The sequence below is a fragment of the Emydura macquarii genome, unplaced genomic scaffold (assembly GCF_026122565.2).
Source record: "Emydura macquarii macquarii isolate MOO-44397 ecotype Brisbane River unplaced genomic scaffold, CSIRO-AGI_Emac_v2 contig_1253, whole genome shotgun sequence".
Classification (NCBI taxonomy): Eukaryota; Metazoa; Chordata; order Testudines; family Chelidae; genus Emydura; species Emydura macquarii.
Genome location: NW_027131390.1, coordinates 68688390 through 68715115, shown reverse-complemented (window position 1 = coordinate 68715115; position 26726 = coordinate 68688390). Strand labels below are relative to the sequence as shown.

Sequence of the window (26726 nt, the reverse complement as noted above, 5' to 3'; positions counted from 1 at the left end):
AAACATATTGTTAATTTAATAGGTTAAAAAGGATGGTAAGGAAAAGCTACCTGAGGCAACGTTAACTTGAGATCAATCAGCCCTACCAAATTCATGGCTGAGAAAAATGTGTCACAGACAGTGAAATCTGGCCTCCCTCATGAAATCTGGCTATTGTAGCAGAGACCAGATTTCTCAAAGGTGGGAGGCCGGAGAGCGGCAGCTGATGGCCTGGAGCCCAGCTCTAAAGGCACCACCACCAGCAGTGGTGCAGGAGATGAGGGTGGCATAGTATCAGAGGGGAGAGGGGGAGGGAGGTGTCATCACTTTGGGGGTGGCAGGACCAGTCTTATGAGTGAGCGACTGTCCAGGGCCCCATGGTCAGAGGAGTGCCCTGGTCACCCCTCCTCCCCCCCCAGCCCCTTTAACTCCCGAGCATTGGGGCTGGAGCTGGGTTGGGGCAGGGCTGAGGCTGCCCCAGCCAGGGGCTCCAATTGTTCACCAGGCTCCAGCTACTAGTCCTGGATAGGCTGGGGAAGGACAGGACTTCTCCTTCTCCTGCACGGGCTGCTCCTAGGGACAGGTCAGACTGACCTCCGGGAACCTCCCCCAGCTGCAGGAAGCTCCATGGCTGCTGGCAGGGAGCCCAACTCTGAAGGCAGAGCTGCCGTCAGCAGCAGTGCAAACATGAGGGTGGCATGGCATGGTATTGCCACCCTTATTTCTGTGCTGCTGCTGGCAGCGACGCTGCCTTCAGAGCTGGGTGCCTGGCCAGCAGCTGCCCTCTGGCCATCCAGCTCTGCAGGCAGCAGTGCAGAAGTAAGGGTGGCAATACCACGGCTCCCCTTACAATGGCTTTGCAACCCCTCCCCCTGATCCCCTGTTGGGTTGGGATCCCCATGGTTTCAACACTGTGAAATTTCAGATTTTAATATCTGAAACTGTGAAATTTATGATTTTTAAACTCCAATGTCTGTGAAATTGCCCAAAATGGACTGTGAATTTCGTAGGGCCCTAGCCATGCAGCACCATGATTAAACTATAGCAGATGTTGCAGGAGCCCACAGGGACCACATATCAGGGTTGATATGTTGGGATCATCATGGACTATCCCATGACAGGTAAGTGTGGACTCCCTTGCCCCCTGCAGCAGGCACTGACGTTGCACCTACATGGGTTTTCCAATATGGCTTCCGTGATTTTGGCTCTGACAAGTTGTTGGTATTACCGTACCCACTGTAGTCTGTAAATTGGAACACGTTGTGGCAAACTCCAAAATCATGTCATGGTACAATTGACAGGTTCATTATTTGCATATATTTTTGTATACTTTGGCTCCGTCCGCATATTTTTTCCTAAATGAAAGAGCTTCAAAGAACCCCTAGGGTAGGAAATAGCTGACTCATCCAGTCATCCTAGGTTGTGGGGTTTTGTTTTTTGTTTTTTACTGGAATGCAGTATGCTGGAAAAATCAATTTGAGTGCTATTGATTTAAGAAGATATTTGCAGAGTGAATCAGACAGCAGACCAGATAACAGTTCCGTACACTATCCTTGTTAGTATTATATTACCGTGCTTAATGGACATCAAGAGACATTTTCCATTTTGCTGTTGAAAATGTCTCTCTTTTTTTCCCCACTCTCCCCTGATGGTTGCTAATTCAGTGCCAATGCCATAGTATATATGTTTAGCAAATTCAGAATTTGAAGATACTATTCCTGTTGCACCAAACTGTTTTATCTGTATATTTTCAGAATGTTATAGTTTTACTCTATCACTTTTCACATAAGTCTTTTGATATATCCACCATTTTGTTTTCCTAACTCAGACTACTACTACTAATGAATAAAATACTGCATACAGGAAAGGGTAAAATTGTTTTGCCTAATTTCAAACCCACGCATACAGCCTGGGTCAAATCCTCAGCTGACGTAAGTCAACATAGCTCCAGTGACTTCAGGAGACCTATATTGATTTACACCTGATAAGGACCTGTGTGTTCTGTGTTCAAAAGTCCAATTTTTTTTTATTAATTATTATTATTACTTAGTGATGTATTTATTTACTAAATGGATTTGCCCATCTCTCCCACCCAGCGTGCGCACACACACACACCACCCACTTCACTCACTCCTGGGCCCCCTTCTCCCTATTCTGAATGCCCCCCACTCTCTATGCTTACATATACACAAGTCCTGACCTCCTTCCCCCACCCATTCCCTTAATTCTTGAGCCTGTCTTCTCACATCTGCAGGTTTGCACCTTCTTGTGATCAACGGGATACTGGTAATCAGAGAGAGGATACTGGACTCAGTGGACCATAGGTCTGACCCAATATGGCAATGTCACAGGGTGGCTGGCCCTTTAAGAAGTGATGGCTATCAGCCCCACTTGTGATATCATCAACTGTCCTTGCCAAGTGGGAAAATGAAGACAGTCATGTGACCCAATCAGGCCTCTGGGGTAGATAAAGGAGAAGTCTGAGAGAAACTTTGGGTGAAGCAGAGGCCAGAACTGGAGGAGCTTCAGGAAGTAGGAAGGCAGGGGACAATCTAGAGGAGACAGGCCAGAGAAGGAAGGACTCAGGTGTGTGATCTGGCCTCCAAATTGGTGAGGAAGGCTGGCAGATCGCACACCAGGAGAGAAGCCCTGGAGGAAAGGACTTTAACATGAAGATTTTGTTTTGACTTCCATTTCTTAAAAGGCTGCGTTGCCAGTCTGGTTGGAACTGGGGGCGGGCAATTTGAAGGGTCCAGAAAGAAACAGAGCACAAGCCCTAGGAGCTGTGTAGTTCCTTAGCCAAGAGAGAAGGGATTGGGGCTGCCACCAGAAACTGTGTGTAATGACTCCATAAATTAGACCTTCGGTATCTTGGTTTTAAATACCTTGGGTTGCGGAAAGTCTCTGGGAGACCCAAGAGGGAGCTAAGGGTGGGGACCTGCAGGGCTACTGGCATAAGCAGTGCTCTGGATATGGTGACCCTATTACAGGTAACCATAGGCCAGATTTTTTTTATGGTATTTAGGTGCCTAGCTCCCATTGAAATGTCTCTGCTTGGGTCCCGTTTGTCCCCTGAAATGACTCAGTAGTGCTTGGGTCCCGCTTCCAAAACAACATTTACCAATCCACCCTTCTCCCCACAGGATCTCACATGGTAGAAATGCAAGGAGGGACCTTCATTTTCCTTTGTCATGGTCCAGAGTCTGCCGGGAGACAAAGGGATAGGAGAGGTATTGTTCTCCACCTCTCCCTGCCACTCTGAATCCAAATTAGGGATTCAAATTAGGAGCTAGAGGGATCCAGGAGCTAGAGGGATCCAGGAGCTATATTGGGAGATCTGCATTTGCCCTTCCCAGGAAGGGGAAGCAAGTGGAAAAGTGAGTCTTCAGGGTATCTTCACTTTCCTGCTTATGGGCAGAGGAAAGGAAGCCATTGGGAACCACATGGGATCTTCATCCTCCTCCTCTTGAACCCACAGAGGAGAAGTCATAGGTGATAGTGGTGCTCTCATACATACATTCTGCTGTTATCTGTGCTAACAACAGCTGAAACATCAAAAAGCCCTTCCATTCTGAAAGATCCCAAAGCACTTTACAGACTTCACCAATGATGGGTCAAATTATGGCTGCCCTGTATGGGTATGCTAGAGAGACTGGGCAATAGCAATCCTTCATTTGCTCCAATGCTCCTTCCCAGGAAACTACCATAGGATCTGATCCAAAAATAATTGAAGTCAATTCTAAAATTCTCATGGACTTCAGTGGGCTTTGGATCAAGCCTACAGTGTTGCTCTTTGTGTTTGTTGAGCAAGCATTGCCATTAGCCAATCAGCAAAATTAATCTCTTTAATCAGAGTCGGAAGGTGCCTTTGACTTCATTGTCACTCTTCTGAGTTGCCATAAAACTCGGTTTTTCCTCTATACACAGCACTGGTCAATGAGACACAGGTTTTTATGGTTTCATTAAAAAAAAAACACATAGTTGATTTAATTCCCCTTTTAATGTATTTTTGTTTTGCTTAGAATAAAGCTATGTTCTAGAGATGGATCCAAGCTACAAATTTTGGAACTAGATTGACTCTGAACTTTCCTCAAACCACGGGATGTTTAGGATTTTGGTTTGGCCCTTTCTAGAACTAGGATCCCTTTGTGAAGTCTGGATTCAGAGCCATATTTGAACTCCCCCAGTTCAAGTGATGTTCAACGGAGCTGGTTGAAAATTTTTAGACAAAACAGTTTTCCATACGAAAATGCCATTTTGATTCAATCAAAATTATCAGTGAAATTGTATTGATTTTTAACACTCATTTTGAAAAAAAAACCTTAAATATGTCACACTACAACATTTCTGCATGTTTGAAATTGAAACTTTTCCATTTTTCCATTTCAAAATGATTTTGTTTCAAAATGTATTGTATATAAAAAAAACCTTTTAAAAATGGTTGAAATTAAAACACAGCATTTTGCACTTACTGATCAGAAACAATTTTTCCTTTTTGAATTTCTCTGCAAAAATGCTCAAAATTTTGACTTTGTCCCTAGTCAGGATTTTTTTTTAAATATTGAAATTTTTCACAGGACAGAAAATCTGTTTTCCATCAGTCCTAATGTGTATATCCTGGGATTAGATGCATGTCTTTAGCATTAACTGTGATGGTTGATATCAGATGAGCTCATTCTAGCTTTTGTCATGAATTTCAGGTGCCGAGCTAGTGAAGTTCCTGCTAGCTCTTTCCTCCAAAGGAAACAACATGCAGAATAAATGATTAAAAGCATGATGTCCCTCCTCAAATATGTTATTTATTAAAAGCAATTAGTATGATATGTGGCCATGAGCCAAATCTGTAACCCCTTACGCCAATTGTAAAGAGTCTGCTGCATCTCATTACTTTGTGATTGCAAGTGAACAAGTTACGTGGCTGTGGTCTGGGGATTTTGATGCTTATTGCTTGCATGGTGAACACTGAGCTCAGAGAGCTTTGAGAATCTTCATGGCTCACGGTTCCCTGCAGCTCCAATCATATAAATCTCAGATTAAATTTAGCTATACTGTCAGAGGTATGAAAGCCTCAGGAGATGGGAAACAGCCAATATCTACAAAACATTGTATATTCTTTAAGTACAATATTCATATGCTCGCAAACTCTCCAAACTATGCACGCTTCCAACCCTAGTTAAATACATTAGGCCAACAGCAAGAAACATTGCATTATATTACAAAGGAAAATGCAATGTTCTTGCCAGTATCACACAGCCCTGGTAGAGCACCCCCAGCTGGACACTCAGTTGGACAGTGCTGAGACCTTGGAGAAAACTGACTTTACCCAGACTTCAGTCATCCCCTTTTTCTGTATTAGCCAGGTCTATTCACTTGTTAGTAGCCATTAATGACTATCTTTTCAAAGATAAATGCACCATGCCACTCCCTGCTTCTTAGCTCAAGAAATATGAGGGAAGAATATAGTAAAAATCATCACAAGGGCTTAACCACGCAGAGTTAATAATATGAAACCAAATTAATAAATTGTACGTAGACCAATTCCCCATGCATTATATACTAGAATAAGTTTCATTAGAAGGAGAGGATGACAATGGATGGCATCCATGCTACTTCCGCAGAGAGAGTTAGGGAGAAGAAGACACTCCAGTCACCGAAGAGCCTCGTCGGGTGCGGAAAACATTTCATAAAGAGCCCATCTGCACTTGGGCTGAATTCTGTGATGTTCCATCAGTTTTCACCAATCTAGGCTGGTGCTGTTTGTGCAGATTCCCCCTCCCCATCTCTAAAATGGAAACAATTGACAGATGAAAAAGAATGACCCATAATTAGTATTGATCTTGTGAATTTAGCCCAGCATGAACCAGGAGGACAGGTCAAGGAGAGACTATGCCACAGTTCCCAAACCAACACATACTGATCTATTTGCTTTTTAGTGGGCAGTGCTTGGGCTTGGAGATCAATGAATTGGAGTCACAGAGCCCATGTTCCCAAAAGGGACTGTTATGAACAGGACATGAAGGGAACAGGGAATGTGAGCTGTGAGACTGGAAGCAATTCAGCCCCCTGGACGGAGCAGTGATCAGGGTTTAATGACGTTCCACTTGTTCAACTTAACCTGCGTTCGTCTTCACTCTTTGCAAATGAAGCAGGCCACAGGAGATGAGCACTCAGTGGCTAGTTGGTTGCAAATCACTGCTCTGCAAAGACCTCAGTAGCTGAAGTAGCATCCACTGGCCCTTACCTAATCCTCTTGTGGGGCGGGTGGGAATGGGAAGATCCATGTTACAGTAGCAGCATCCCCCTCTTAGTTTACCAGTCCCTCACTTCCTGCACACTGCTGCTGCTGCACTACCTGCATTGCCCTCCACACCTAGTCCCTCTCTTTGTGCGATGGCATTACCCTGCATGACCCATCCATGCCTAGGGTAGACCACCTGAAAATGCCAAGATCAGGGTAAACTGCAAAAGGATAGCAGATTCTCCCAGCACTGGTGAGTGACACTAAAATCAGACTTCCCAACCAGCCACAAACAATGCGTCTGATTCTCCACATTGGTTATTAAGAAGCAAAAACAAAACATACAGAGCCCTCTTTACTGCACTTCAGTCTCTGGCTCCTAATCAGCCACTAGGTCCACTAAAGAGATCAGTTATTTAAAACTCTATGCTCTTTACCATAAAGGTTCCTCCTGACCCCAAAGGGTCAGCCACAGTACCAGATCAATATAAGTCTGGATCTTACCCAAAATACCACGCTGCCAGCCAATCCTTCAGTAACTAAAACTAAAGGTTTATTATAAAAGGAAAGAAACAAACTAGAAGAGAAATGTTAAAGGATTAAAGCAATCAGATACATACAAATTATTTGAAAGTCCATATATATCAGGTTTTCAGTAGAATTGTTGAGTTTGCAGGCTTGTATAGTCCCTCTGGTATACATCCAGTGCCTGGATGGGTCTCAGTCTTTTGTTTCACAGCTTCAGCTGCAGATGAGTTGGTCCAGAGGTAGGTGAAGACTGACAACTAAGACTGTCTGAAGACAAAATGGATGTGGTGCAGCTGCTTTTTATGTCCCTTGGCCTTTGTCATGCTGCTTGTGGACATTTACAGAAATAAGATGGAGTCCAGGGTCACATGAGTAAATCCTGGTGACTCATCAGGTGTAACCCTGGCTTCTCCCCCTGGGCCCATTGTACCTGTGAGTTTCCTTAATGGGCCATTAAGCAGGCTAGTGCTGCAGCCATCCTGTCTGGGGTGTCGCCCAGAAACACAGCACAAGTTGAAATACAGATACATCAAACATATCCATAACTTTCAATACAAATATGACACATGCACATAAACAATATCAACATACTTAGCAAATTATAACCTTTCTAATGGTACCTGACATGGCATATCTCGTAAGAATTATTGTAATTCTGAAATATTGATGTTACATAATATTATAAATGGCCCCCTTAATCCAGATAGCGTCACTCCCTGGTTCAGCTATGGGGCCTCCCATGGCAGCAGAAGAGGGGGAAGAATTTGCCTCTGTGCATTGGGATTTGTGTGCATCACTCTTTTTAGTATTAATCCATTGTGGCACTGCATTGTCAGTGTGCTGTGTTTCACGTGTGTAACTTCCAGTGATGCCACTGTGAGTTACATATGTAAATCCTGAAGCACTGAAAGAGGAGAATTCACCTTACAGTCTTGTATCTATATGGGTTTTTCTTTTGCTAAGTGATCTGCTGAAGTGTATCACAAAACGTATATTCAGCTTTAGTTTCAAGGAGCCTGACGTTATTTTGGCTCACGCTCCACACACGACTTTGAATTTGTTTATATTCATCATCCATGTTTCAGTCAGCATGCACAAGGATCATGCTGCACATTTCTAACTACAGCATAGCCTTGTCCAAGATTCCCTGAGAAACTCCATCTAATGTACTAGAATAAGTAACAGAGCTTCCTCTAATACTATTATAGCAAGTGACAGGATGTTCCTGTGTATACTTTGTAAAAATGCTACACCTCTGGTGTCCTTGTTCTCCCCTTCCCCCACCCCAACATATAGGTGAATGACTCAAAGATACAATTACAAAATAATTTGAGTTAAATTAATCAGCGTGTCACTGAATTAGTGAATGGGCTACATTACCATGCTGCCACCTCAAGTTCAATTGGCAGCCACCAGTTTGCCTCTGTTTGCAAAATTGGCAGACACTTCTGTAGCCTGTATTTAATTTCCTACCATTGGCAGCCTGGAGCACATTTCATTTCACACAGCTAGCAGCTTCTGCTTCAAAATGGTTCTGGCCTTGGCTGCAATAAATACCAAGTTACTGTTAGAGAGAACAAGTTCAGTGAAGATTAAGCTTGACGTCTGTGATACAACAAAATGAGAATGTTTATGAGAGCTTGCTGTCTGTCTCTATTACCTGGCATGTGGATAAAAAAGAGATTGCACAGTTTATTAATACCAGTCCTTAAACTTCCATAGGTAGTTTAAGGGCCTAATCCAAAGCACACTGAAGTCTATGGGAATCTTCAGCTCAACCTTAAATCCACAGACCTGATACTTTTGCAGCTAAACACAGCTAATGTGGCCTATTTTCAACTGTATAACTCTTTTTCTAGAAAGAGGATAAACTTTAAAAAATGTTTGTCTACACATCAACATTTACAACTTGTGAATAATTAACATTATTGAGTGTTCATTATCGGAGATACAGCAAAACAATGTAAACACCACAGTGTCATTATTTGCTTATACGCAGTAAATGTCAACATTTAAAAAAGGAATTTTTTCCGAGATAACAGCGTAAGAATTAAAATGTGGGAGAGTCAGTATTTTGTTTAATATATAAACTAGAAAGTGCAGGAAGGACTGGTTGTATTATTCTAGTTACTTGGTTGTGAAATTATTTACAGTAAAATTCCAAGAACTTTGGCAATGTCACGCTCTGAATTAAAACAGCTCTTGAACAAAACATGATCTTTCTGTATAAGAAGATTTAACAGAAACAATTGAAGCCACTCATTTGGCAAGAATATTCATCTTTATTTCCTGACATCAATCATCTGACTTAGGTCAAAGGTTAATATCCATATTACATGCCTGAGGCCAGTATCCGCTGAGTGCAGTGATAACTTGCTTTCAAGCATTATATATAAACTGTGGGTAAGATTTTCAGTGACTTAGGAGTTCATCTCACTGAAAATAACACCTAGTCACTTAGGTGCTTTTGAAAATGCATCCTTGTATCCATATCAAGTACAGCTATGTACCTGTATATATCTATTGATATTTCCACATCTATGTAGAGTTGTATTTTAATTACGAAAAGCTCCAGTTTCCCAAAGTAAAGCTATGTAAAGACAACTTGAAAAATCGTGAGTAATGTTTAAGGACCATATTGAGCTTTGTATGCTCCCAGTTACATCAATTTGTGCTGAGTGGCACGTGTTCAGTGACTGACAGAGCAAAATTGCCCAATTTAAGAGTATAATCTTAGGAAGGCTTTTAAGTATTCTCTCTCTTTTTCTTTTCAGAAAACATACCTTTAAACACAGCCCTGAAACCCTTAATGTCAATGGGGCATCGCCCATTAACTTCATTTGAGATCAGAATTAGGTCCTTCAAAAAAAACAACCCCAATTATTTTGAGGACAGGCTTTTGAAAAGACATGTTTCAAGTAAGAAACTGTCGTGACTCAATGTAAATGTTTACGTAAGTATGTACAGCAGGAGACAGTGATGGGATTCTTCTGTAGAACTTGAATAAAACCAAGCAGTATTCTAGAGAGTAGTTGATGTCCATAATATTGCTCTTTCTGGCAGGGTACCTCAAGATTATTTACCTTGATGTCTCCCATGTGGTTTCTCTCTGACCTGAGCAAGTGTGCCAGTTAAATGCCAGCCTTGTGATAACTCTGTCTTTTTTGGGCCACATCTACAATACACACCACTGGTATGACGTGTGGTATAACTATGTGCAGCGGTGAAAAGCAGGCTGTGCCCACACTGATATGTATCTACATGTGTCAGTGAAAAGCTCAGGCAGAGGGGAGGCAGTGGAGAAAGACATAGGCCTTTCCTCACTGCCTCCTCCCTTTCCCCCTGCTGGAGTCTTTCCCTGTGGTCAGGCCAAGCCTTTTCCCACTACCTACCCCTTGACAGAGACTTTCCCACCTGGAGGAGGCAGCAGGACACCACTCTGTTAAAATTTGCAGTGCAGCCGGGCAGGCCCTGCTTGGGCAAGTAGAGAGTCTGCATGGTATGTACTCACATACATACCCACACCCTTCAGGTGTGTCACTTGCCTAAGCCGTGCCTCTCCAGCTACACTGCTATTTATACCCATGCTGGGGGCTGTGTACCTATAGTGTGTAGACCATGGGCTCCTCATTTCTTAGATTAGATTAGAAAAATGCAAACCTAAAGGGAAATCTGTTTCTGATCCAGCTCCTAGTAGACCATGTGCGTTCTGCTTTCTGTGGGAAGGACAGCTGTTAATCTGACTTTGTGTTGGTTCCTTTTTGATGTAAGTTTACTAACCATTAATATGAATGATTTGAAAGAGGCCCTTTTTTCTAAAGAAGCCCCACTGCACTCCGCTTCCTCATCCCTCTTTCTTTAACCCCCTGTGATGGAACACTGCCTAGCACAATGTTCCCAAAACTCTTTGTCAGAGTCTTGGCAGTGAGACAAGTGAATGAGCAGGCTGAGCATCCACCCACACCCTCCTGGGACTTCTAGGACTGTGCACTCACGTACGGTTACGTGTGCAAATGTGACCGGAGAAAAGTAAATATAAACGCTGCTGCCAACCCATGAATTCTACAGTAGCTTAATTTTCCCAGTAATGACACTTAGGGCAAAGCCTGTATGGCCCGCAAAGAAAAAGGATAACATTCTTCTCACATTCCCTAATCCGATTTATCAGATTTCCTAGCCTCCTCATTTATTCCTGAGAGATTCAAAGCCCCTTAGATTTTTTTCCCAGCTCTCAACCAAAAAGTGGTCAGACTACCACGGGAATTATAGGACCAATCACTGCAGCTTGAATATGACAGTGAACTGGTTGCGATCAATCTGCCGAGTAAATATTTTTTTTCCAGAAAGTTGGGTAATGACTCATTCCAAGGAAGTTATGAACTCATGACTAACCAGAAGCAGAAAAGGAGGCTTGACTGTTTGCTGTAAATGCGTCACGCACCCCTAATATCCACCCTTGCTATGGAGTGTGAGCACAGGAAGAAATCTATGCAAGTGGATTGCTGAGGCTGATGAGGTGAAATCTAGCCCCAAGCCAGGATACAGGACCCTGTGTAATAGCTCTGAGAAGGTGCTATCATGGCTATTCCAACTGACAGAAATAGCAACTTCTTGACTATATAAGACTCCTAATTGTCTAAGATACTTGGATCTTAGGATCTGAGCACTTCATAATCATAGTAATATATTTATTAGAGCTGGCTGAAAACTTTTCTTTCTGCAGAAAAAGGCAGTTTAGTGAAATCCTAAACGTTCTGTGGAAGTGTACTGATTTCAACAGTCCAGATTGGAACTGAGAGACATTTCAAATTAACTGATAGCCTTCTGATTAGGGTACTCATCAGGGATGGAGGACAGCAAAGTTTAAATCCCTGCTCTGAATCAGACAGTTGAACCTGAGTCTCCCATGCCCTCACCACCAGGCTCTTCTCAGGGTGTCTCTGTCTCTCTTGGAACTTTTTTGAAAGATCTCATTTTCCTTCTGCACTAGCACGAAACCAAATTTTGACACTTCTACATTTTTTGTAAAATGGAACTTCTGTTTTCCAGCCAGCCCTAGTATTTATCCTCACAATACTCCTGGAAAGTAGGCAGCATTATCCCCAATTTATAGATGGGGAAACTGATGCACTGAGAAACTGTATGACTTGTTCGAGGTTCACATAAGAAGTCTGTAGTACAGCAGGGACTTGAATATGGGTGTCTCACATGCCAGGCCAGCGCCCTAACCAGTAGATCAGCCTTTTTCTCTGACATCACACTTGAAGCCAGATAGATACCATTATCCCTTTGGGTGGGAGAAAGGGCTATGGTTGATTGCTATCAATATGAAAAGTTGAACTATAAACATGGAATGCTTTTTAAATTACTAAAATGTTTTTGATACCAAAGCTCCCCCTAGTGGCTGTTAGGTGGTTTTTATTATTATTGTTTCTAATCAGCTATACATTCAATTTTTACAGGAATTATAGTAAGAATTTTAAGGTATAGATAAGAAGGGTTATAAAAGAAAAGACAGAAGTGCTTTTCAAAGATTACCGAACTGCTTTGTCTAATGTCTCAAAATTATCTCAGCTAGATTGACAGCAATTTCTTTTTTTCGTACTAAAAGCCATTAATTATTTATTTTAAAATCAGTTACATGTAACTATTTCTCCAAGTCCTAGGGATATTTGGATCCTGGGATTTTTGTCATGCTCATTCTTAGCTAGAACCTTGTTAAGAATAACAGTTTTCAAACCCAGTACAGATAGCAAAGTTCTCATACCACTATGCTCAGGGCCTGAAAAATCTGTGTGTATCTGCAGTTGTAGTGAGTTTTTGTTTTTGTGCTAGCAGAGAAAACAAGTAAACTGATATTTGCTCTCACAGGTTACTATTTGTTTTTAACCTGAAGAATTCAGCATAATCCACAGTGGTTTCTTTAGGCTCTGGTTATTAATCTAAGTGCCAAATAATGTGCTTCCACAATTAAATTCTGGTTGTTCTGAGTGCTGGCTGTAGGGTATTTTGTGACTTTAGGCCAACTGGAAAATGTATGCCTCTCACAGCCTTCAGTGACCCATACTATAAAGAGTCATTAAAGATTTTGCTGCCTCTAATGTTTTGCTGCCCTTGGCAATTTGCCTGCTCAATCTGTCCAATAGAGTGGGACCTGGTTGTATCCAGTGCAGTTCAAATACTTTGTAGCTATTGTATTTTATGATGATTGAATGATAAGGTGCTATGCTATAAGAAAACTTGACTTGGATGTCTGTTTCAGGTAAGTGAAAACCACTGATATTAAAACTATAGCACCAACTCAGCATGCTTTTGTTTGATGTGTTTTCATTTGATTGACATATGCATTGATTTTACTCTTAGAACACTTCTGGAAAAACTGTATTTTATAGCAAAGTGTTTTTGTGCTCTAACTAAATTTAGGTCAACACTTAAATTGCTAACCCTGTAAATATAGTAGGAAGAAAATAGGGCTGGTCAAAAATGTTGATTTGACAAAATCAAAGCATTCTGTGGGAACATGTCTATTCCATCAAAACTCCTGACAGAAACCAGGCAGGTGCACACCTGCTTGCCTGACAGCCAGCCAGCAGGAAGACAGGCTGCCCAACTCCCCAGCTTTGTGGGCTCCCAGACAGCCCCGCTTGTGGGCTGGCCAGCTTCTTGGGCTGCTGTGCTTTCCGGCTCCCTGGGACCCCCAGCTCCCTGGCAGTCTATGTGACAGGCAGTGGGCTCCCTGGTCTGGCTGGTTCCCTGGCTGGCTGACTTTGCAGCTTCCTGGGCTGCTCAGCTCCCCATCAGGCTGAGTGTCCGGGCTCCCTGGTCCGTGCAGAGCTCTAGAAGAGAACATAAACCCAGTTTTCACAGCTGAGCAGAAGAATCATCATGGAAACAAACAATATTTTTTATGCAGGGGACAGGAGGCTTGTTTCTTATGCTGATATATATTCCAAGACTCAAAATACTTATTCCCAGGCTGTGACATTAAGACAAAGCGCCCCGGGCAGAAGTATCCCACCCCCTTGGGACTTTTGGGAAGCAGCATCCTTTGAGAACTCTTGTGGAGTCCAGAAGGATCCTTCGGCCTTTGAGGCTAATCTGTACTGTTTCTTTAAATCCGTCGCAGGAAGCCATGCAGATGGAGACGTGGAGTTTTGTGGGCAGAAACTCATCAGAGAACCTTCACAGATTATTGTTTTGCTTGTGTGACTGTGAGCTTCCTCTGTGGCCAGCCAGCTATTGGATTGCCTCATCCCTATCCTTTTGAGAAGCTTAGGTCCCACGCGGCACTATCTTGTCTACCTGGGGGAGTTCTAAACCTCAGGTTGTGGCCAGCCTCTCTGCTGCAAATAGGGAGGAGGGAAGAAAGTTCCTTGTATCCTATTTCCCCTATTGAATTCACAATTGGGCCTTCCTTTGCTCTTATAATCATCACCATCCTAATTAATAATAACAGCCCCTTTCACTCTGAAGCATAGCAAAGCTTTTCACAAATTGTATACATAAATAAATCCAACCCATGCATGGAGGGCAGCAGCCAGGAGGACATTTGGCACACAAATGGGTGTGCAGGGCCCAAAGGGAGGAAAAAATTTGGTCAAGGACATTGTGGCTAACTGCTGCTGTTTAAAAAAAGTAAAAGTATCATGAGGTTTTCAACGTTCATGGAAAGCAGGCTATTGCTTGCTTTCCTCTTCCCCACTAGCTCCTAGTAAATCCTATAATACCCAATTTATCCATGTCACATGCTCGAAGGCTTGACCTCTCTGAGATGTGAATCCATGCTTGCAGGCAGTCAGGATAATTCAAACGTGATGTGTACACTGCATAGCCTTTCAGTGCTGCTGCTAAGATTTATATGGTTACTGAACACAAGTACATCCAGTGATCATTCTTATGAGACACCATTAGGCAACAGAACTGTACTGGGGGCAGAACCTGAAAACAGTGGGGGTTTTAGAGGTGTGGCTGAGGCACTCATCTGAAGACAATAGGATTGCACAGGTGTTAGGGAGGGTTTTAATTAGAACTACAGAACCTTTATAACTGGTGGTGGACAAAGAACTACCTAGCAAGACAGGCAAAAAGATTTGCAATTCTAAATACAGCAACTGTCTTATAAGTATGAATGATCTGTGACCTTGCTACGACATGAGGCGCTTGCATTAAACAATTACATTATTTGTATTTAAACATTTTCAAACCTGGCAACAACAGCCTGCTGGATGTCGCAGCTGCCAATAGAGTCTGCTCTGTCCCCTGGTGTCAGAATTCTGCCTTTCAAAATGGAGGATGACCTCTGGTCTCTGCAGCCACACCCGGAGCCTTATATAACAGTGGCAACTTCCCATACATTCACAAAAACTTGCTTTTCCTGGCAGATTTCTGCTTAGATACAAAAAGTACAACTACAGTAGCTATACTGTTAAGAAAATGGCATTAGCCTACTACTTGAAGTCCACCCAGACTGCAGGTGTAATGTGGGTAATTTGATTGCAGTATGTTTACTGGCTGGCCTGTCAATCTTGTTTCCAATTGCCACATTGATTGCCTCATTTATTAGGTTTGTAGAAAAGAGCTCATCCCCACTATTACTGAGTTATCAATGTTTGGGAGAGAACCAAGAATAATGTTTCTCCTTTGCCATCACTCCTTGATAATGAAGATTATAATAATTGCTCAGTGAAGGATTGAGCAGCAAATTTAACAGGTAAGCACATACAGTTCATATCTTTGACATAAAACAAGTAAACTGGATCAATTCATCTGCAACTCTCACAGTGCATGGGATTTGCAGAAGATGAAAGCAGAGTTAGCTTTTTTACTGAACACGTATTGGAGTCCCTTGTGAAGATTTTGGTGCCGCTTTGGGTTTAAAAAGTTCACCTTACCAGAGTGCTTTCTGACTACTCTTGCTGAATTCAGGAAGAACGAGTCTCTTTTCCAAAGAGACAGACTGCAGATGATGTATGGCCATGGCAGTCTTGACAGCTTTAGAGCTCCCATTAATGAATCTTGTGATGTACCTCATGAGGCAGAAGAAAAATGGTCTTTCTGGTTACTTTGCTCAAAACTCAGTGAGTTATGAACCAGACTCCTGTGAAGAACCTATGCTAGAAGTTGTGGAAAGTAAGACCAAGACAGGGGGAAAACAAAAAGAACAAAGAAGAATGAAATGACCTTGTCCAAGGGAAGGAAAAGGGGAAGGATAATGCCCACAAAAAGAACAACAAAGGCGAAAATGAAGATCCAGAGAAGAAAGTCAAGCAGAAGGGTTTTGATGCCATGCTGAGACTTGGGGAAGCTGAAAGAGAAGTTAAATAGTAAAAGCTCTACTGAAAATGATGTGTGGGGGGACAGAGGTCTCATCTATCACATCATATAATCAAATTATTCTGCCTTCATGTATCTCTCTCTCTCTCCCTCCCTCTCCTAAGCCGCATCCTACTTTCCTGTCAAATACCTTCTGAACTCAGGATGTGGCAATTCCTTTCCTCCCCTATTTGAGGCTTCACAGCCTTTGGCATAGACCAGGCAGTGAGAAGGCAGAGCACAGTGCAACTTTCCAAGCCGAGGACAGCAGTTTGGGAATTCCAGCTGCACTGTGAACCACAGCGACTGGAGTTGGATTGGCTCGCTAAAGGGGAATTGAGTAGAGCTCATCAAAAAATGCAAGTTATACAGAAATCGCCATAGTTTATGGGAATGTGTCAATTTCAGCAGGACAAGGTCAAAGCTCTTCAATTAATTTCATTTTAATGTTTATATTAAAGTATTAATTTTAATATATTATATGTAACGTGCCACACTTTTTTTATAAAAGCCTAAATGCAATTAATCAAAATAACATAGTGTTAAAACATTTTATTTCAATCAAAACCAAATATTTCAGTGGTCCTGAACTGAACTTTTTTTTAAATTTTCATTTGATAGATAATTTTGAAATTTTGTTTTTCATTGTCCTATAGAGGGTTTTTTTCCCCCCTGAATTTCCCGTGGAATGGAAATTTCAGTTCCTGACCAGCTCTAGCATTGAGAATGATATGTGAACTCATGGCCAATTTTATGCATGTGGTATGAAGTCCCTGGAAAAGTGGAGCTCTGTGCACTTGCACAAAACAGTCCTCAGCCTGCCACATCATTTTTCTGCACAATTTGTGCACTTCTAAAATCCAGACACCCCAGACATCCACAGAGCTCACCTGCATGGGGAAAACAAAAGAAAAGACACCAGAGAAATGGAGTAACAGCAGGGAGGACTTTGACCTACTGTTACTTTTATACAAGGTCTGTTGTTATTAGAAATAGGGGAACATTTGAGGTTTGTTTTACACTTAGACTGAAACAAAGATTTCACAGTGAGAGCTCTTAAAAAATTCGGCACTACGTTGCAGCCATGTGATCCCACTGAAGTCAGTGGGACTCCAGTGGGCACTCAGCCCGTTATATGTTAAAGCAAACAATCTGTATAGAAAAGGGCCCCAACCCAAACCTTTTGTGGAATTTGAATCTAGATTCTGATCCAGCTCAGAACTTTACAACTGCCCCCTCCTTCTCCCCCGTTTAATGAGCTGAACCAAACATCAGTTTCAAAGCAGCCTTTAACTTAGAGAGAGTTTGAATTTGTAGCTGTACTTTGCAGTATAAGTTTGTCTCTGCAACGTCACCACAGTTTCTCATGGTGTAAATCAGTGCAAAAACGCCCCCCCCCCCCCCATAGTTTTTAATAGTTTTGGCAGTCTACACGAAGTTCAAACGCCTCCATGTGCCCAGATTCTTCTTTTCCTACATATCCTGGGCCAAATTCTGCCTGACATAGGTCCTTTGTAACCTTATTGAAACCAGTGGGGCTGCTTGGGGTGTAAATCTACACAATATTTGCCTCCATGGTGGTAAAAGGTTTGCCTTAGTGTAAACATAGCTATCAGGAGAGAATCCCTGTAACAGGGTAGCTGGCCCATTAAAAGCAACTGGCTCAGCTCTCCTGTTCCAGTCCAGATGCTCCCAATGGGGCCAATGAAGAGGGCCTGGCAGCACTTGTGAGCTATAAAAGGTAAGTTAAGAGTGGGTCAGGCAGGCAGGCAGAACAGGAGATGAGTGCAGTTGAGAGAGAAGGTGGTTCTGGGTGAGATCGGAAGGCAGGAAGAGCAGCAGGAGAGGGAGATGCCTGCTGGCTCTATACTGGAGAGCTGGAGCTGAGGTCTGAAGAAATGAGGAGCAGTGGTGGGGGCTTGTGGGAGAGCTGGGCATCAGAGGAACCAAGGGAGTCTCCTAGCAGTGATGCTGTGGGGGTTCCTGCTGTGAAAAACAATGCTGTGCCCCATCAGGGAGGGATGGAGTAGGATTGATAAGGAGTCCAGGTGGAAGACCCTGGAATGCTGAGCTTTTGCTTTCTCCTTCCCTGGCCCTGTCCTGTGTCTCCTCCTCTCCTCTGCCCCCGAGTGGCTTAAGGGAGGAGTTTACTTCTGAGTGCGTGTTGCTGCACACGGCTGTGCTAGAGAATTGGTGGAAGGGATTTAATAAGTAAAACACTGGCGCTTATAAACAGAAGCATACAGCCTATTTGATGTGGTCCAAAAGGTGGAGAAGGGAGTCCTATTACAGTCCCATTCACATATTTAAAGTTTACTTTCATAAATGCACATGGGGATGCAAAAAAACCCTCCCTTTTAATCCAGAAACCCAACTAAATACAGCCATGTGGTGACATGAATATTTGGAGAATAATTCCATGCCCTTTGTGGAAACCTTTTATGTACTCTTTGTAGATTTATTTTTGACATTGCTCTTTATTTAAAGGGAGTCTATAGATAAATATATGTTCTACATGAATGCTTCATAGGGGGAAGATGGGGAATGAACTAGTGGTTGTTGTTAGTGTCTCTGAAATAGAGCCACAGCTTTATTTTGCTTCATGAGATTATTCCAGAGATTTACTAATTATGGTCTATATCACAATATTTCATTAAGTCCCTTTTATGTTGAGGTAAGCTAATGTATACAAAATATAATTAAAATGCTGTATATTCTCCTCAGTACTTTTTCCAGTTGTAGTTGTTTAATAACTTCCTCTCTTGGTTGCCATTTCATATTGTGCATGCTATCCAAGAGGCATTAAAGAGCCTCCCCAGTTTAGGCTCATTTTCCATTTCCTTCTCCCCTAGCATATGAGACATTAACCCTTTCCACAGGACACTTTCAGTTGCAAATTTCTCAGTGTTGCTGATCTGCTTCTCTCCTCCTCTTACCCCCCCCCCCCCAATCTTTCCTGAATAGATATTCATTAGCTGCTCTTTTTAAAACACCCAACAAAAACCAACCATCCATAGTATTAATTACCACACAATGGGAGTTGGGCCCTTTTACATGGAACATATTACAGGACTGGTTCTGGTTTCTGTTAAATCTCTGTAACCATACTGAACTTAATGGTGGTTACAGTGGTGTAAATGGCTGTGGAATTTAATCTGTATATCTTTTCATGAGAAACACATATCCTAATTATATCATCCTCAGATGTATACCATAAAATTCATTGTGGACAATCTGGACACCATCTAACCCCAGGAACTATAGTTTACCATAACAATGGTAAATTGAGAACTGTCATTCAGGTTGGCCAAATAAAATTGCATACTGATAGCCTGAGTCAGTGTCTAATTAAGGGCCCATTTCTGCTTCCATTAAAGTAGTAGAAGTCTTGCCACTGACTCCAATAGTAACAAATTTGAGTCCTGATTCTGAAGAAGACATCTGAACTAAAATGGCTGCACTCATCCTGAATCCCTTAATACATTAATTCATTGTCCCTTATTGTGCTTTTATAATCCAGCTGGTATTCTTTAAAGCCTTCTTGAGGTGCAAAGGTTTAATTTGATTTAAATTGGCTTGCCTAGCTCTCTAGAGCCACAGAAGGATGACAGCATGGCTGTGCGGATTCAGTTTGGAGACTTTTCTGTTTGAAGACATTACTTTAGTAACAGCTCCATCCACTCTGTGCAACATTGTGGGTTTTGTTTTGTTTTTAATTAGTAGTTAGATTGACCGCTGTCTGATTGTGATTAGTGTTGTCTTGAAAGATATTTAGAAGACCTTGGGTAGCTTCACAAAGGGATTTAGGTGCCTACCTGCCACTTCAGATGCATAAGTCCAAAACATGAACCCAGGAGAGGGTTCATAGCATAAGTCCAAAACATGAACCCAGGAGAGGGTTCATAGCTGCTAACCCCAAGTGGAGATAGATTCATCCCTCTGGCCTGGAGCTAGGCACCTAACTCCCTTTGAAGGGTGGAACTTAGGCCTCACCCCTGTCCTCAGCATTTCCTATGGGCTAATTTAGGCACTCCCTGCTTAGTGTGCTGGTTTTTTTTAAATCCCATTTCTGCCCCAGGCATTGCACAGGGATCCTGGTACTCATGGCTGAAGAGTTCATTGGGCAACAGGGCACCTAAAATTAGACTTCAAAATGCTGAACCCAAAAGCTTGTCTATGTGGTCAGATAGTGTGCAGTAACCAGGGTGTAAATCTATAGCACCTTTGCCTGCCATGCACTAACTGGCCATGTGGATCCTGTTGACATGCACTAAATGTTCTGTAGCAGAATCCAGTTGGCCAGTTAGTAGGCAGTTGTCTAAGGCACTGTACAGTCACATAGGGCTTATCCTAGGTCCCCTCTGTGGATTTAGTCCCTTGATTTTCTTATTCTGAAAGGCTGTCACTTCATAAAGTAAACAATTGGTCTTAGAATATCTAGGCTCATAGGTGCAATTTTGATTATGTACTTAGCATGATTTTCAGAGTGCCTGAGGGCACAGCACCATTGAGAAGCTGTCTGTAATGATTTAATTTAAGCACACTAGCTGTCTGTCAGCTATTATGAGATTATGGGTAACTGAGATGACAAAATGTCAGCCTGAAAACTCCAACTCATGCAAATCCAAACATCCAACCTCTACTGCTGACCTCTCGAGCGCTTGCCTGTGTAAAGAGATGAGCGTTGCATATATAGGAGAAACTTTATCATACATGTGCAAGGTCTAGTTGAAGTTATTAGAATATTGGACCAAGAGCCTTCTTACATAAAGATCAGTTGAGAAATGTGTCTTGCTTTCAGTAGGCTAAATTAAAGGCAAGTGGAGATTATTATAAACTGAAACATCCATTTAGTTGACTGCAGGGGCTTCTGCTAAGTGTCTGAAGTCTTAGACTGGCTGACTTGTGCAGTGGGAAGGCTAGTGGGAGTCAGCAAAATGAGATGTTTATATACTGGTAAGAGTTGCTTGGAGGTATGAAAGCCTTAACTCTATGCTTTTAAATGCTGTCAGTGAGAGATGTATGCTAGTCAGTAACAAGGTAAACTGACATCCATCTCTAGTACATGCTTTATTCAATCTGTGGCAGATTTACAACAGCATTTTGTGTTGAGAATGCTGCTTTGAGATAATCCTATCGAGCTAATGCTGCTTGAAGAAACATTTAAATGCAGGGAGGAGAAAGGGAATGTAAAGTGCAATTTGAGAGAATAAAAAGGGAAACAGCCAAACAACTGTAATGTGAATTTATTGTTGTGCTGGTTGTGGCAGCAATGACGACGGGCATATTGATTTTAGTGAGGATAGGATTAAGCCTGAGATCTGTAATACAAGACTTCACATGAGCTAAGCGAGGAGTTTGGCGACACTTATCAGGCATTTAGAACATGAGTGCATTCCTGTTGCATGATTGCTGAATGACCATTTCTGATTGTGTACAGGGTTATGGAGAACGGCTGGATATGGCGATGATATTATAGAGATGCTACTCCAGCTGTGACCCCACATAAAACTGTCACATTTGACAGTAGTTTGTATTATTTGTTTATCATCACTTAGGTAGTGTCTGTGATGGAAGCTATAGAGGGATTAGATTGTGTTTATTGAATAATTTCTTTTGATTGCATGACTTCATTTCCTCCCCAGGATCCTGTGGCTAGACAGGGAACAACAACCCCATATTTATACCAACCCTACTTTTTTTTTGTTTTGGGGGGGGGAGTCACTGAGTTGCAATGCACTAAAACATTAACATGCTTAAAGTTGTCATTCTTTCCTTACCCACAGTTGTAAGCGCTTGTTGTTGGTGATAAGTCTATGGAATCCATAGCATGCACTGCAATTTGTAGGCACTCTAACATTAAGTTTGCGTTTCCTTAGTTAGTTTAAACCAGCGATACAAAACCTGCATTATGGTCATTCTGAATGTCCATGAACCACACACACATGTCTTTTAACACTAATTTTGGGTCCCAATACATTGTTAACATTAGCTTGATATTTTACACACATTTATTGTAAGTAAACTGTAGCTGTTTGAAATCAATTTCTATTTGTAACTGAAAATTAAAATCAAGTATAGGCTTGATCCTCTTTCCATTGAAGTCAATGGCAAAACTCCCACTGATCTCAAGAGGAGCTGGATCAAGCCCTGTATTTAAACTGTTTAACAGCACCGGTTAAGTTCATGCAGCCTATTGACTCACATGAGTAAGGGTGGCATGACTAAGGCTGATATCATGTGCTACAGCTAAAAGTTCTTGTTTACTGCTTTGTCCTTTCTCAGGCAAAAGATCCACTGACTTCGTGGGCCAAATCTAGAAGAAGGGACATAGCTTATTTAAGGTTCAATTGTGATAACACACAAAGTACAGGGTAGGAGATGATGTGATATTGCCCTGACTCTAGGAGAGCTCCTGGAGGCATTGTGCTTTAGACAGCTATGCTGCTTTCAGGAGCTTCTGGGGAGCACATCTGCTGTGCCTGCCTTCAAGAAGGGCACGTGTGGGCTTCCCTTGAATGGGGCCAACTCTGCCTGTCAAAGAAAGCAGGTAGGGGCATACGCACACTGCCCATGGGGGATCAAAGGCTGGCAGTGGCACTAGACTGAAGCCATCCTTGTACTCAGGGGAGGGAGAGAGAGCACAAGGAGAAGTTCATTTAATGTCCTCCCTGCACACCCGCAGCGTCACTCAGTTGTAACCTGGCACTCAACTCAGTACTAACTTTCTGCCGACAATCTCCCATTGACTATGCTACCCTCAACTGAACTCTGACTGCAATGGCAGTTTGCCCGAACAAGGCGATTAAGTGAAAATGAATAAACCTTGTAGAACAGCTCCTTGATACAAATGGCAGGTCACTTATACAAAGGGGAAACAAGAGAGCCTAAAATAGGCACTTGGGAAACTCTAGCACTTCCCTTCTTACAGTCTGATTTACTGTTTTACAGTTGCCTGGGTCTCTTTCTTCAGTACATCTTAAACTATTTAAGGACTTAATATAGCTAGGATCAAAATTAAAATGTTTAGTCAGAGGAGTTTTGATTAATAAGGTTAAAGGGCCTAGGGTATGTTTTTCCACTGTGGTGTGTGGGAAATTAGCTAAACATTTTCCATAAACCATAATGAGACGAGGGTTGTGCTTCTTAAATCTTTGTCATATGAAAAGAAATTGTGCTTCATATATTTAATTTACAATCCTGCATATGTGGCATATACATTGTATAGAACATATTCAGTATACAGTGTAAAATACCCTGATTTCATGTATGTAAAATATTTGGAAGAGTAGGAAAGTATATGCAAATATTATGAATTTTAAATTTGTGGAATTAAAATGGTTTCCCATGTATCATAGGGATTTTACATGCTTATATTAGATTTTTATTGGAATGTAAAATTGGGAATTTTTTGCATGTCACACATTTTACATATATATACAGGACATCTATCTTTTAAAAAAATTGTGACGTACATCATGCTGAAAATGCTTCCATTCTCTGAAAGATTAAAATAAACACAACTGTCTGGTCTGTAGCATTGAGTTTATGGGACAGCATCTTGGCTTGTGTCACTGGTGTAGGTCCACCAGTTTCACTGAAGCTGATTTCAACAGCACTATGCCAGCAAAGCATCTGTCTCAGTGTCCCTATATGATTGATCTCCTTTAGAGAAGAGTGGAAAAGAACTGAACCACGAAGTCTATGAAAGCAGTAATCCATACACCATCTCTTCCTGAATTCTTACCGGAGCAGGTAAAAGGGAGAACAGAGGATAGTTAAGCAGCAAGTGCTGGAGGCTGCAGGCTGCTGAGCTGATAAAAGGTGTGGAGTGGGAGAGTGTTTGTCACACGCTTAGCACCTGCGAAAGGAGGCTTTTACATAGTGGGCCTGATCCTGTAAAATGCTGAATGCCCTCAGCATCCACTGAAGTCAACCACAGAGGAAGGTGCCTTACACCTTGCACAATTGGGTTTGGTGTACAGAAATGTGCAGCAAGCTGAGCAATGTGACCATCCTCTGTACTGAAAGAAGGGGGGAAGAAGGTGTAGCCAGGGCAGAGATGCTTGAAATGTCCAGTGACAGAGCTGCTGTGATTAGCCACCATTTTTTTAGGCATTTCAGTCACTCCTCCTGCCAGTCGGGAGTAATGGCTCATTCCTGTGTGCTCAAGAGGTGCATTTAGTAGAAACTGAAAGCAAGGGCAGCTGTGAGGGTCTTGGGTCCATAGCCCAGAAATGCACTTGATTGTAAGAAAGCAATATGTCCCCCAGTGACTGGCTCAGTGTCTCATGCCATATGCTGGGTATAGTGGTCCTGCAGGCCCCCACCAGTCTGCAGCACTCGCTCCTCTCAGCTTACTGGATCACAGCTTTCAAAGCACCATGCTTAGCAGCCCTCGGCATTGGTCCAGTTCAGCCCTTATCTGATCCTATGCAAGACAGAGGCCTAAGAGACTGAGTTTGCTGCTGGGTTACTATAGGCTTGTGGCTGAAAACTGAACTCTCAGTGCATGTAAACATCCTGACACACTGCTTCCAGTGCCATGACAGAAAACAGTCACAAAATACTAATAGGGGAACTAATGGTCTGATCTTACAAGCACTCCCACTGCAGTTGACTCATTAATGTAGGTGGGTGTCATGGGTGTGTTGATCTTAGTGGAGCAAGACCGCTTTCAACAATCACAGGCTTTTTAAAAAAAAAAACAAAAAACATTTCTTATATTTTTCTCTCTGATATAATTTTGTTTAAAACATCAAAGCAGGTCGTGTGCTGAGGGTTTCAGCACATACATTTTTGTACAGAGTAGTCAACATCTTCCAAAGGCATTAGTGATTTTGGGACCCTCAGAAAATCAAGCCTATGAGGGGTCTTGGAGGGCAGCAAAAATCACCAGCTACTTTGGAAAACTTAGGGTGAGACAATTTGTCAAGTCATGAAGGCTTGTCACTTTTCTTGTGTATATACACATAACTGAGCAAAAAGCAATTTCTTTCATAACAGGAGTGCATAGGTTTTTGTTTTTATTACTATGTTTTTAAATCTGTTACATCTGCAGGCAGTGAACAGGCAGAGTCTATTAAATATAATGGTAATCACCACGCCTCAGGCACCACACAGCAGCAGAGAGTAACTGAGGCAGATGAGCAGCCTATGAAACCAAGGCGGAAAGATACACCATTTCAGCACCAACCACCGTTTGTTCCAGGTAGGGCCCTTCAAGATGCACAATAGATCTTTAGGTAGCAAAAGCCTAATCCGATATCTTATTGACATTAATGAGCCTTTCTTTTGACTTTTATGTGAGTTGGAGTAGGCCCTATGAAATGAAGGCAAAGAATGTAATGCAACTTTTGTGGGAGTTTTTGTTGATGGGCCTTTCTGAGCTGAGTGAGGGATGTGTCATGTTGGCGATCAAGTGTCGCAAGACCCTCCCTCTTCCCCCACCCATTGTAAGCTATTTGTGCTCTCCTTTATGTGGTTACTGCCTGGTACTTGGGGGTAGGATCTTTGGCAGGGTATGACGGGCCAGATCCTTGGCTGGTGTAAATCAACATAGCTTCATTGAAGACAGTGGCGTGATGCCAGTTTATGACAGCTGAGGGCCTGGCCCATTCTTTCTCTAGAAGGCTATTCAGAGGGGTGGACTAAACCCAGAGACCAAATACATCACCCCTATGAGGCAATTGGCCTCCACTGTGATTCCAAGATCATTCCTGAGATCTCAGGACTCATTCCTTTGCCAAGTGGTGCCTATTTTAATTTGTTTTAATTAATTGTGTTTAAAACCACACACACACTTCTGAGACACAAAGTTGCATCATGTGAGTGAGCGCACTTCAGCCACTATAATTATGTATAAAATTGAGTTTATTGCTAATAGGCGACTTGAGTTTTGAAGGGTTTTTTGTATTTATTCTTTGAACACATCAGTAACTAGCCCTCTTAAGATGTACTAAAACACAGAAAATCAAAATGATTAAGACGATTTTGATAGAAATTGAAAAACAAGTGTTCTATATTTTCCTTAAAACAGAACAGTCTTCTATTCACGTGCTAGAAATCCTAATTCTTGTTCAAACACTAGAAAGCCTAGTGAAACACTGGCATCAGTTGTGTCCTGTGCACTTATGCGGTGGAATACAGGGCTGTAACCCCAACTGTCCTTGGGTGCTCATGCAGGACTGCCTGGGATTCCAGCTTCAGGCACAGAACATTGGGGGGAGAAGTGGCTGGGCATGCTGTGGGCGTGACCTCATTGCAAAAAGCATGTTACTTTCATGTGGGGAAGAGTTACTCTCAACAGGGGAAGCAAAGAAGGAGTTGTGACTCTCTCTCAGCGTTCCTCTTGGCATGGCACAGCTACACACCACCTCATGCTCAGAGCTGAGTTTAATAGCTACATCTAGCCCTATGTGACCTTGGACCAAATAATTTAACCTATGTGTGCCTCAGTGTTCTTCCTGTATGGTTCGCTATTCTGCACAGAGGTGCCTGCTTTCATTATAAGTTATTTGATTTCAGGGTATCCGATCAAACCTCACCTGTACACTGTGGGGGATATAAAGGGGCCATTCTTTACACAAAGTAATATGAGAGAACTTGAATTCCACATCCTTTAAAGGCATTAATGAGTTGTGACATAAGTGCTTTATTTGTTTATTTA

The 26726-nt window shown here is 42.3% G+C and overlaps 1 protein-coding gene across 2 annotated transcripts in view; it reads left to right on the top strand.

Moving 5' to 3' along the window:
* The window catches only part of PPP1R1C (protein phosphatase 1 regulatory inhibitor subunit 1C), an 80322-nt gene that overhangs the window by 43682 nt on the left and 9914 nt on the right, over positions 1–26726 (top strand). The window contains exon 1 of one of the 2 annotated variants that reach the window (XR_010920103.1): positions 15348–15455. The exons of the other annotated variant lie outside the window; for it this stretch is intronic. The gene's annotated coding sequence lies outside the window, so the exon portion shown is untranslated. Of the gene's footprint in view, positions 1–15347; positions 15456–26726 lie in introns of those variants that run through there. 2 annotated transcript variants of the gene reach the window in all.